This window comes from Portunus trituberculatus, chromosome 18 (assembly GCF_017591435.1).
Source record: "Portunus trituberculatus isolate SZX2019 chromosome 18, ASM1759143v1, whole genome shotgun sequence".
Taxonomy (NCBI): Eukaryota; Metazoa; Arthropoda; class Malacostraca; order Decapoda; family Portunidae; genus Portunus; species Portunus trituberculatus.
The window spans coordinates 14718486-14730495 of record NC_059272.1 but is presented as its reverse complement, the minus strand read 5'-3'; the positions used below and the strand labels follow the sequence as shown (position 1 = coordinate 14730495).

General features: G+C 43.7%; 1 protein-coding gene across 3 annotated transcripts in view; it reads right to left on the bottom strand.

Annotated features, from left to right (window-relative positions):
- Positions 1-12010, bottom strand: part of LOC123505475 (carbohydrate sulfotransferase 1-like) — a 43683-nt gene that overhangs the window by 3610 nt on the left and 28063 nt on the right. Inside the window, exon 1 of one of the 3 annotated variants that reach the window (XM_045256815.1) lies at positions 11566-11655. The exons of 1 other annotated variant lie outside the window; for it this stretch is intronic. The gene's annotated coding sequence lies outside the window, so the exon portion shown is untranslated. One more of the 3 variants, XM_045256813.1, reaches the window with a different exon arrangement.

The following is a 12010-nucleotide window of genomic DNA, read 5'->3' as shown; positions in this document are numbered from 1 at the left end:
GAAGGAAGGGGAAAGATGGTGAGGAAGCTCAAAGAGAAGACTGGCGGTGAAGAGGACAATAGGAAGGCTGGGGAAAAGTGATGGTGAGATTGGGGATTGAGAAAGAAGAGGAAAGTGAAAGAAAAATAGAAAACGGGAAAGACTTGGAGCAACAGAAAGATAGGGAAAGATGAGGAGAAGATGAGAAGGACGAGGAAAGAGGAGGAGGAAGAGGAAGGTAGGAAGGAACAAATCGAAAAAGATGATCTGAAGGAAAGAGATGAGGAAGATGAAGGAAAAATGAGAGGAGGACAGTAAAACAAGACTTGACGAAAGAAGGAAAACGGGAGAGAAGATGCTGGAAAAAGATGGTAGAGAGAAAAGAATGATAAAAGAAGAGGCCAAGGATAGATGCGAGCAAAGAAAGGAAGGAGAATGAGAAATGATGCAGAAGGGAAGATAGGAACAAGGAAGAGGAGACTTGAGAGAATGAGAGAAAGGGGGAAGATGGTCGGAAGGAAAGGAAATGTGAAGGAGATGAGATAAATGGTGAAGGATGGTGAAGGGGCGAGTAAATGGTTTGAGGGAAGAGAAGAGAGGTAGAGGGGCATCGTTAGAAGAGGATAGGGGGGACGAAGAGAGAGAGAGAGAGAGAGAGAGAGAGAGAGAGAGAGAGAGAGAGAGAGAGAGAGAGAGAGAGAGAGAGAGAGAGAGATAAGGTGTAGAAAATAAAAAAAAGAGAGAGAGAGAGAAGGATGGTGAGAAGGGCAGTAGGAGGTTTGAGAAATGGTATGGAGGGTAGAGGAGTATGGTAGGGAGGAGAGGACGGGGGAAAGAGAAGGATAGACAAGGAGGGACATGAAGGAAGGAAGCAGGGGAGGGGAAGTGGGTAGGGAAGGAGGGAGTCCACTCAGCTGATTGGCTTTCAGTTACTCCCACTTGAAGCTTTCATTGATAGCTTGGGCAGCCTTCCTTTGTTTGTTTACTTTCCGGCCAAAGAGGATGAGGGAACTTATACTTTCAGTCCAGGGAAGAGAAATAAAATGTTTTAGTGAGATAAGAGTAAGGTAAAAAAAAGTTAATCATAAAATACTCTCTTCATTAACCCCTTCAGTACATGACGCGTTTCCATATTAATTCTGGTTACTACTTGGTGATTTTATACAGCTTCAGATACTTACGTGGGGGATTAAAATAATGAGGACCCTGGTTATTAATCTTCAGACTTTCATAGACCCTTCCCCATATAAATAAAATCGTCTTACCCAAAACTCGTGGTAAAAAACTCGTCCCAGTACTGAAGGAGTTAGACACAAATAAGCTAAATTGATCAAGATTAACTATTACTCTTATGTTCACTTCATGTTGCACTGCCTATTAAGAAAGAGTATAATCATGCAGACACCGAGCAGGGAAGACGAAAAATTTATTCCATTAGGCGCCGCAACATCTTAGGTCATATGGCACCACTAGGGTTAACGGGAAAACGCTACATCTCCCACTGGGCAACTACGTTTGGCAAGGATTCGAACACGAGCCGCCTTAACCTCTTGAATACTCGGACGCATTTTTACAGTGATTTTGTGAATGATTAGACAATTTCATTGACAATAGGAAGGAGTCTATAGAGATCAGAAGATAAATGGCCAGAATCTTCATTATTTCCCCCACATAAATTTCTGAAGCTGTATAAAATCACTAAATAATAACCAGAATAAATGTGGAAACGCGTCATGGAACTGAAGGTGTTAACCAACTACACCATCCAGCTTCCTAAGAAAGACGACCCATCTATCTTACATCGATGAAAGTATCGTATCGTATACTAATCCTTTCCTGCCATGCTAATAGACTATAATAGGATAACTTGGGACCACGACAAAGCGAACACGAATATTAGAGAATAAAAACAAAAAATAAAGGGACACGCTGCATGTAACCTGGATAAAGTAATGAAGATGTCGAGATTATACTTAGCACTTCGCGGGTTTGTTTCAAACGTCACTCACGCTCAGTCAGTAGATCGTCACGTGCTGGGGGAAGCTGGTAGTATCAGAAGATTGTCCTGATAAATATAAGACTTTGCAACCGGTGTTCTAAAGGCACATTTTCTCAAACCCACTTCACTTCCACTACTATTTCAAAAAGGCATTATTGAAATTTACGCGAGTTTTTTTTAGGTGCTTTTACGTTTCTAAAGGCAGAGTGACAAGATTTCTGCAATATTAACGAAACACTCATGGAAACCAGGCTAGTCATCTCTGTGGCCTTGGAAAACAGTCGTTGTGAGAGAGAAGAGCGTTTCTGAATAAGGGAGCGATTTGTTAACAGACACATTGACGCAGGAAGGTGTGTTCCGTAAGTGTGAGAAGTAGATGCGTTGACCTGACCATGTGAGGAAGATCAATTGTGAGCGTGCGAAGGAAAGGCAGACCAGAGAGAGGACGGCAACGAGAAAACGGACATGTGAGTGTTGTTAGTTTTCGTATTTCTCACCATTTTTGTGTTCATGAATACTTTACTTTATGACACACGCGAGTATCGTCATGAATAGGAGTGACTGATAGGCTTGTCTATTACTATTGCTATTGCTATTCCGTTTGTCGCGAAATATGTAGCTCAAATGGGTATCTCTGGTTTATCTTCAATTCTTTTAGTTTCGTATCTTCAATCTTCCTGAGTAGGCTATACAAATAATCAATAATCTAATTCACATGTGCTGAGTATAGCCCAGTTATTCCCGCAAGTATAATATAAATAGTGGCAGTAAATAGTGGTGATTGGTTCGGTACTTTTGCTTGTTGAATCACTGAAGCATCGTTATGGCACAGACTCGCGGCGACTAGAATGGAGTCAAATGAATAACTGAATGAATGGCTCTCCCTGGCGCTCAGTGACTCGTGGCGCGCTGATGAATGGTGTGAGTGATTGATGTCTCAACTTGACGCCGGGAAAGTTGCGAGGAGGAGATGCCGTCCCGATAACTGCAGAACTCATCAGCATTAAGAGGAAAGGTTAGGAAGCGACTTGCGAGCGACCCATCCACCTATCCACCCTTCCACCCTTCCTTCCTTCCCTTCCCAATCCCCTCCGTCCAGCAATGCAGACTCCCAAGGCGGCAGTATCAAGGGAAATGTCTCTGGGTACAATTGAAGAAATCTCCCTGATATCCTGGCAATATTAACGTCTGCCGCAAACTTTATCGCTCACAATTATCGCAGGAAAGAGGTGGAAGCTGCCGGGGAGTCGTTAACTAGGAGGCTGTTAGAAGGTGGCGACGGCTGATAATTAAACCTGCAGAGACACAGGTGGTCATCAGGACGTGCACCGCCCCACCTCATTCCCGCCGCAGCAGCCGAGGAAAGTTACGGTCGCTGCGTATTAGCACCATCACCCATCCACACTCGCTCCCTCCCAGCCAGCCAGGGCAGGGAGCGTTTGCCGAGTGTGAATCCCGCAGCTCGTGTTTGGTATTACCGGGAGGGAAGCAGGTGTTGTGTATTAGCTTCGTTTACCTGCACTGTTTGTTTATGAGGTGTTAGCAGGGAAGGATTAATAAGCTATTGATTTAATGAACTGTTTACTTAGGTACATATCACATCATCTATATTCATTTTAACTAGCTACCTATCAAAAAGAAATGAAGCAAGAAATTCAGTTAATAAAGTAGGTATTCCTTAAATTCAGGAGAAAAGAATGTTCGTCAGTAACTGTTTTGGAAGATGGAAGGATACACTTGGGCAGATACACTTAACGGGAGAGACAATGATGCAACGTTGAATAGTCGTACCAACGAAGCACGTTGACGCTGTATCTAAAACCTTTGCAGGAGGAACACCTACGTACATTCATAAACTTTATTCCCTAAGCAGGCGCCCGCACGCATATCTGAGCTTTATTTCCCTTGGCAGGAACCACACGTTTATGGAGATTATTAATTTTATATTCCAGCAGGAAGGAGACGCTCGTAAGGTTTGCCGTTAGGAGGAAGCAGACATTGGATTCTTTAGTGCGTTGCAGCGCCTTTGGTGTGGACCGCCAGGCGAGGTCTTGTAGTTTCATTTCGTGCAAGACGAGAACATTATCTTGCCTGAGTGAGTTCATAGCATTTTTCTGTCCCTCCGTGTGAGCCTCTCGTCCCCGCCGTGCTGGCATCGATTGGCCGTGCCTGGAGGTGGGCGGCGTGCGTATCGTGGCTGCACGGCGACGGAGGTTACGTGCACGGAGAGCCTAGCATAGTTATTAGACACTCAAGATGGCGGGTGTCCAGCGACTATGGGTCCTTACCAACTATTACTCACTCTGTCCTAGTGAGTGCGTGGGGAAGCCTTCGCCTTTACTTCCCTGCATGTCTTACTTTAGAGTTTGTATAGTGCGATTATCACAGTCTTGTAATGTAGAGGTGAGGGCGTTGGTGTTGGTGTTGGCGCTGGTTATTGTGTTGTCTAACGATGTATGTACTGTAAGAGCATACTCAGTAACGCCTCTATTTCACGTGAATGTTTCGATATATCACCACAACTCCATCTGGCGTCTGCTTCTGGTGGTGTAAAGAGAATGTGCTTTGTCTGCAGCCGTGGTAATGACTCCGCAGAACTCACCGTCGTTTTGTTGTTACCCACCGGAAATGAAAAACAGCAAAAAGTAAGAAGAACCTAAACACTAGAAGCTGAAAATGCAGGAGTGGAAATGTAAATAGAAACCATCCACAGGCAGCTGCAGTAAATCTTCTCGACACTGAGAGTCTTTACAGTGGACGCGTGAATTAGACGAATAGAAATGAATAGAGTGAATGGCCACGTGCGTTACTCAGCTAATCAGGCCGCTCAGATGCTGGATGCGTCGAACCCTTCATTAAAAATTCCTGGAAATCTTATTCGGCGGGAAAAGAAAACGGAAAAAGCAAAGTCGGCTTCCCAAGAAAACGTAATAAGTCAGGAGCCCGGGAAGGCCGTGATTAGGTATCCCTGAGGCAATAACCATCAGGGATCAGAGTCTCTCAGGCCACGCCGCGCCCTGACACAGACCCATGGTGGTGGAGGTGGTGGTGGGCAGGGTTAGACCGATCATGATAGAGGTGGAATGTGAACAGTAAATGAATAAGAGAAATATGAAGTAGGGCTGGAGAAAAGGTGAAAAGATAAGGAAGAGGGAAGAGTGAAAGCAGAGAAAGGGAGAGAAGCCAGGCAGGAATCGGGAAGAGGAAGAGGAAGGAAACGAGTCTAGGTGTGTGTGTGTGTGTGTGTGTGTGTGTGTGTGTGTGTGTGTACGACCAGGCAGCAGGCAGGCAGGCGGACTGACTTATGGAAGCAAGATAGGCTGGCCTCATTACCACCACCGACGCCAAAACTCACGGCTCGGGAATTGATAATATATATTTTGCTCTTTATTACTGATGAATTACGAGCCACCACCACCACCACCACCACCACCACCACCGCTATGAAGGAGGCCACGGACCGGGAAAGGGAGAGAAGGAACGGAGGGCGTCTTGAAGGTGTTCGCTGACGGTGCAGGTGGGGACGAAGAAACAAGAGGAGGAGGAGGAGGAGGAGGTTGAGAAGGGTCTAATTATAATTTTTCCGCGTCTTACATAACAGGCGAGCCAGTCAAAAGTGTCTTAAGGAGGGAAAGGTGCTGGAGATAGCGGTAGAGAGGCGCGAAGGACTGAGAGAGAGAGAGAGAGAGAGAGAGAGAGAGAGAGAGAGAGAGAGAGAGAGAGAGCTTCTTACAACGCTTAAACTAAAGAAAGAAAGCCCACCCTGTTTCCCTTCCATCTCTCTCTCTCTCTCTCTCTCTCTCTCTCTCTCTCTCTCACCAGTTCATTACGTCGTTGTATGCGAGAAATATTTCAGTTAACGCTCGTGTTCTGAACTTCTACTCCGTTTTCTATTCCTGGGCGAAACTTGGGTGGTATTGCGCGACTTCATGATTGTCTCCCCAAGTCTTTTCTTCGTGAAGTTTGGCCCCGTGAGGCGGCAGGAGGCTTTGTATCCTGAAGTGATTCTCATTGCTTACACGGCCCCAGGATCTCGAGACCAGGCGTGCGCTGTGTAAATCTATTGAGTCCGAAGACTATGTACTCGCATTGCTTCTAAGACTCGTATTCTGAAACGCCTTGCTCTCTCACCATCACTGCTTTCCAAAGGCCCCAGTTGAAGATACTCGTGTTTCTAAGAGTCCTTTTATGGTTCTGGTGATAGATTGGTAAGATTTCCAGCATATTAACCCCTTTCAATGCTGGAACACATTTTTACCATGAGATTTGTGTACGATTAGACAACTTTATTTACATTAGGAAGGGTCCATGGATTTGTGTACAATTAGACAACTTTATTTACATTAGGAAGGGTCCATGGAGGTTAGAAGAAGATATAGACAACTATTTCAAACATATTGTCATAAACATATAAAACTAATGTTCCCTTTCCTATGACGTCGCTACGAAGCGCTGCCTGCCTCGCTGAAAGTGTGTCAGAGGAAAGAGAGAAAACAAAGCCTTAATTAAGTACGCTAATACTCTTATATAACCTTAGGGAGACTCAGACACGCGAGACAAGACTAAAGACTGACCTGAGAAGAGAGAGAGAGAGAGAGAGAGAGAGAGAGAGAGAGAGAGAGAGAGAGAGAGAGAGATTGTGTAGCTCCTAGCGAAGCACTCGGGAGCATCTTAAATCCTTATTAACGACAACTCCACTTTAAGTACAAGAGAACAAGGGTTACCGCAGGAGGGAGAGAGGGAGGGTAGCGGGATAGCGAAGACCTGGCGTACGTACATCATCTAGCAGACTCCACCCGCACTTGGCTACTCAGGTGACACAATGCGCTAAACAGGATGACACGGGGCAGTGAATGACGAGGAAGTTAGGTAGTGGGATAATGTGACTAGTGTTGTGTGTGTTTTGTATCATTTGGTAAAGTTCTTCCTCTTTGTTCATCTCCCCATCCCTTCTCTCTCTCTCTCTCTCTCTCTCTCTCTCTCTCTCTCTCTCTCTCTCTTCCCTTGTCCTTCTCTTCTCTTTCATCATCTTTCTCGTCCTCACTTCTTTATGGCGTTTTAAATCAATCAATCAGTCAATCTCCTCTCCTCTTCCTGCTCTTTCTCACAACTTTTCTCCTTCTCCTACTCCACTCCTGCGCTTTTCTTCTTTTTGCTCCTCCTCCTTCTCCTCCTCCTCGTCCTCGTCCTCCTCCTTCTATTCATGCACTGTTTGCCTCCGTCCTTGGTGAGGCAAAAGTTTCTCACCGTGTTACGCTCTTCAGACATCGTCTTCCTCTCTTAAACAGGCAGTAATTAAGCGGGTAATTGCCTCTTATTCCTCGGCTATACTTTTTTTACTTGTCCTTTTATCATTACTTGGCCGAGAGAGAAGTAAAAAAATAAAAGTGAGGTTATTATTTCAGTATTCGTGAAGTATTCTGCACTGGAAGTCTTTTTTTTTTTTTTTAATTATATATGTTAGAGATCCATTATATTGTACTTTCATTTGAGTTTTATCTCTCTATTTCATTTATCTTCTTGTTTAGAGAAATATTTCGTGTTTATTTCAAGGTAGCCTACGTGTTGTAATCTTTTTTTTTTTTTTATTATATTCTTTTTACTACAAACTGAGAGGATTTTTGTGTTTATTCAAGATTAGAGGTGAATATATTAATGTCTCCTTGTCATTTATTGATGGGGATGGGAGAGAGAGAGAGAGAGAGAGAGAGAGAGAGAGAGAGAGAGACAATAATGTTATGTAAAGAGAATGCAAAAGGAATCGATGAAGGCAGGAGATGAAAGAAGTAATTAGAGGGTTGGTTGTTCTTTCTCTCCTCACTCCTCCTCCTCCTCCTCCTCCTCCTCCTCCTCCTCCTCTATATTTATCATCGCTGATTTATATTTCTTCTAATTTCTCCCTCCTCTTTTTTATTCTCCTTTGTGTGTTTTCCCTCCCTCTCTCCTCCCTCACATTTCAGAATATATTATTAGTGTGCGTTAATCTTCTTTACTGTTATTTCTCTTCCTACGTCCCCTTCATTCCCTCCTTTCATTAATCCTTCTTCCTCTCCTCATTCTTTTTTTTTTCCATATCACTAATATTGCCACTGCTTCTGCTACTACTTCTACTGCTGCTGCTGCTGCTACTACTACTACTACTACTACTACTACTACTACTACTACTACTACTACTACTACTACTACTACTACTACTACTACTACTTATTGTTTCTTTTTTATTCCTCTTTTTCTTGTTCTTCTTCATCTTTCTTCTCTTCCTCCCCTTCCTCCTCCTCCTCCTCCTTCTTCTCCTTCTCCTCCTCCTCCTTCGCTTTCTCTTGTCTCATTCCATCCATTCTTTCTTTATTTCTCCATTGTAATTTACTCCTCTCTCATCGTCCATCCTTCAATCACTCTTTCTCCTCCTCCTCCTCCTCCTCCTCGTTCTCCTCCTTTTTCTTCTTCTTCTTCTTCTTCTTCTTCTTCTTCTTCTTCTTCTTCTTCTTCTTCTTCTTCTCTTCTCTCTTCCCTATAACTATCCTATGCTTCTCCTCTTTTTCTCTTCTCTCCTCCCAGTCATCTTCCTTCTTTTCTATTTCTCCTCTTTTTTTTCTTGCCATCTCTTTTCCTCATCCTCATTCCTTCATTTCTCTGTCTGTGTCTCCTATTCGCTGTGGCTCATTCACCTTCCCTGCCACCTCCATCGGGGTTAAATTAAAACCCGAAGCCACTGTACCTTTACACACACACACACAGAGAGAGAGAGAGAGAGAGAGAGAGAGAGAGAGAGAGAGAGAGAGAGAAAGAGTATTGGTATGAATCAGAAGAAAGAAATAAAGGAAATGACATGAAGATAAGTAATGATAACGATGATGATGATGATGATGATGATGATGATGATGATAATAATAATAATGATAATAATAATAATAATAATAATAATAATAATAATAATAATGATAATAATAATAAAGCGGTAATGAGATGGAAAGTTAGACACAAATGAGGAAGAAAGATAGATAGATGAGTCAGTTCCCTTCATCTTCTTTCCCCTCCTCCTCCTCCTCCTCCTCCTCCTCCTCCTCCTCCTTCTCCTCCTCCTCCTGCCCCTTGGTGTGGTCCCAAGCCTATAAATCAATACCCTTTATTACGTGTCAAAGTTATTGTGAAGAAAATACAAAAGTTACTGCTCGAAAAGTCTGCGCATCGTTTTCTTTTATTATGGGATATCTCACTCACTTTCCTTCCCTCGAGAGCAAACCACAGGCCTCGCGATGGGGAGGAGGAGGAGGAGGAGGAGGAGGAGGAGGGAAAGGAAATAGAAGGGAATAAGGAGTATGCTGAGGGAAGAGGAGAGTATGAGTAAAGGAACTGATCAAGAGAGAAATCACTAGTTACCACGCATTTCTAGAGCCTCGTATTCTCAAACATTATTTCAATAGCCTTTTATCTAAATTTTATACGAGTTTTTTAAGATGATTTTTTTACGGTTCTAGAGGCAGAGTGACAAGATTTCTACATTATTAACTGGAAAAACACTCTTCAAAACCCCGCTAATCATCTATGTTGCCTTGGAAATTAGTCGTAGTGAGAGAGCAAAGCATTTCTAAATACAAACCAGCCAATATTCTGAAACACTTCCTCGCCTCACCTTCAGTTTTCAAAAGGCTCTTATTGAAGTAACAAGCGTTTTTAAGGAATGTTTCTGTAATTCTAGTGGCATGTTGACAAGTTTTTTTTTTTGCATTATCAACAGGACAATTTCTCTTTAGAACTCGGTTAATCGTCTCTGTAGTCTTTCAAAATGGTCACGTTGAGAGACTAAAGCGTTTCTAAATACGGTCCTCTAAATGACATTACACTTGACACCTCGTTCCCTCAATAAACGAATCAGCAGCAGCGGTAGTAGCAGTAGTAGTAATAGTAGTAGTTCACATTATACTACCCCTCTACACACACACACACACACACACACACACACGCACCACATCTTATTTCCCGTTTTCTCTCACGCGGCCGCCAGAGGGAGGAGGAGGGGCGGTGGGAGGTATCTTCACGCTTGGTAGTGTGAGGAGGGCAAGATAACACGGCAGGGGAGCGAGGCGGGAGGAGGGCGAGACAGGAGGACGGAAGAGGCGGAAGGGTGCCACGGCGAAGGCGAAGAAGGAGGAGGAAGAGGAAGAGGAGGGAAAGAAACGAGATCAGCAAAGAGAATGAGAAGGAGGAGGAGTAGGAAGATTAAGAGGAAGAAGTAGAGGAGGAGGACAGGAAGGAGGATAAGATGGGATGAGAGGAGAAGGAGAATTAAGGGAGAGAGAGAGAGAGAGAGAGAGAGAGAGAGAGAGAGAGAGAGAAAGGATGAAAGAGGAGGAGGGGAAAAAGAATGAAAGGATAAGAGAGAAGGGAAGGGGAAAAGGAAGAGAGGAAGACCAGGCGGAGGTGAAGGAAGTTGGAGGAGGAGGAGGAAGAGGAAGGAGGAGGAAGAGGAGGAGGAGGAAGGGGAAAGGACGATAGGGAAGAGTTCCAACACTTGATTTCTGGCCAATTTCATTTCTCTCTCTCTCTCTCTCTCTCTCTCTCTCTCTCTCTCTCTCTCTCTGAGCCACTTAACCGAATTGAAGATATAATTTTTCGTTTTCTTCCTCCTGATTCGTCTTCGTGTGTGTGTGTGTGTGTGTGTGTGTGTGTGTGTGTGTGTGTGTGTGTGTGTGTCAATAGCGCTAAACAAATAGATAAACAATAATTCCCTACCTCTACCACCACCACCAACAACAACAATAACAACAACAATATAATTACAGTAGCCATCTTTCCCTCTCCACTTCTTCTCTACCCTTCATCAGTTCCTTTCTCTTGACCTTAGTTCCCCATTTTACCTCCTCATTCTCCTTCTGATGATGACAACCTTCCACTAACTTCTACTATAGCCATCTTTAACATGTACGTCACTCACTTCTTTCTTTAACCCCTTCAGTACCATAACGCGTTTTCATATTCATTCTGCTTATCTTTTGGTGATTTGATATAGGTTTAGAAACTTGTGTTGGCATTAAAATAGTGAAGACTGTGGCCATTAATCTTCTGACCTCCATAGACCCTTTCTAATCTCAATAAAATCGTCTAATCATGCCTAAAATTTAAGGTAGAAATGCGTTCCAGTATTGAAGGGGTTAAATATATCTCCTATTCACTTCCTTCCTTCATCGGCTCTTTCTTACACTATCTTTCTCACCACCTTTTCTTCAATCTTTTCCCATTCCCCTTATTCATATCCTCACCTTGCCTTCATTCTAAATAGTATAAAGCATTCATATTTCACTTAGATTATGAAGCATTCCCTTTAATTTGTAGCCTTACCTAAGTAGTGTTCCTGAAGGCTCTACGTGTTTCTGCCTCGTATTCTTCTTGTCTGTTTCACCTCCACTATTTCAAAAGGCTTTATCTAAATTTACACCAGTTTTTAAGGTGTTTTTACGGTTTTAGAGGCAGAATGACAAGATTTCTACATTATTAACTGGAAAAACACTCTTGCAAGCCCCATTAATCATCACTATGGCCTTAAAAAATAATCGTGGTGAGAGAGCAAAGCGTTTCTCAATACGGACCTCTGTGTTGAGCGGAAGACTGACTGACTGCCCAGTGTGTGAGTGGCGGGGCGTTGTGAGTGTGTAGTGATAGTAACCAAGGCAGAGGCAGGAAGAGCAGGGCAGGGAAGCAGACGGGGGTGGGTGGGGAGGGAGGGAAGTGTGATGTTAGGGTACTTGAGAGTGGAGTGAAGCAAATTGAAGTGGAGGTGGTGAGGTTAGGAAGGGAAAAACAATAGAAGATAGAGGGATGTGGGGTTAATGAGAGGTGTGGGAGGTGCTGGAGGAGGGAGGAATGCAGGGATAGATAAGTGATGAGAGGAGATTAGGTAGAATAAGGATGTTAATGTGTTAGTGGTGTAGTAGTAGTAGTGGTGGTGGTGGTGGTGCTGGTGGTTGTGATTGTAGTAGTGGCGGTGGTGGTGTTAGTAGTAGTAGTAGTAGTAGTAGTGGTGGTGGTGGTGGT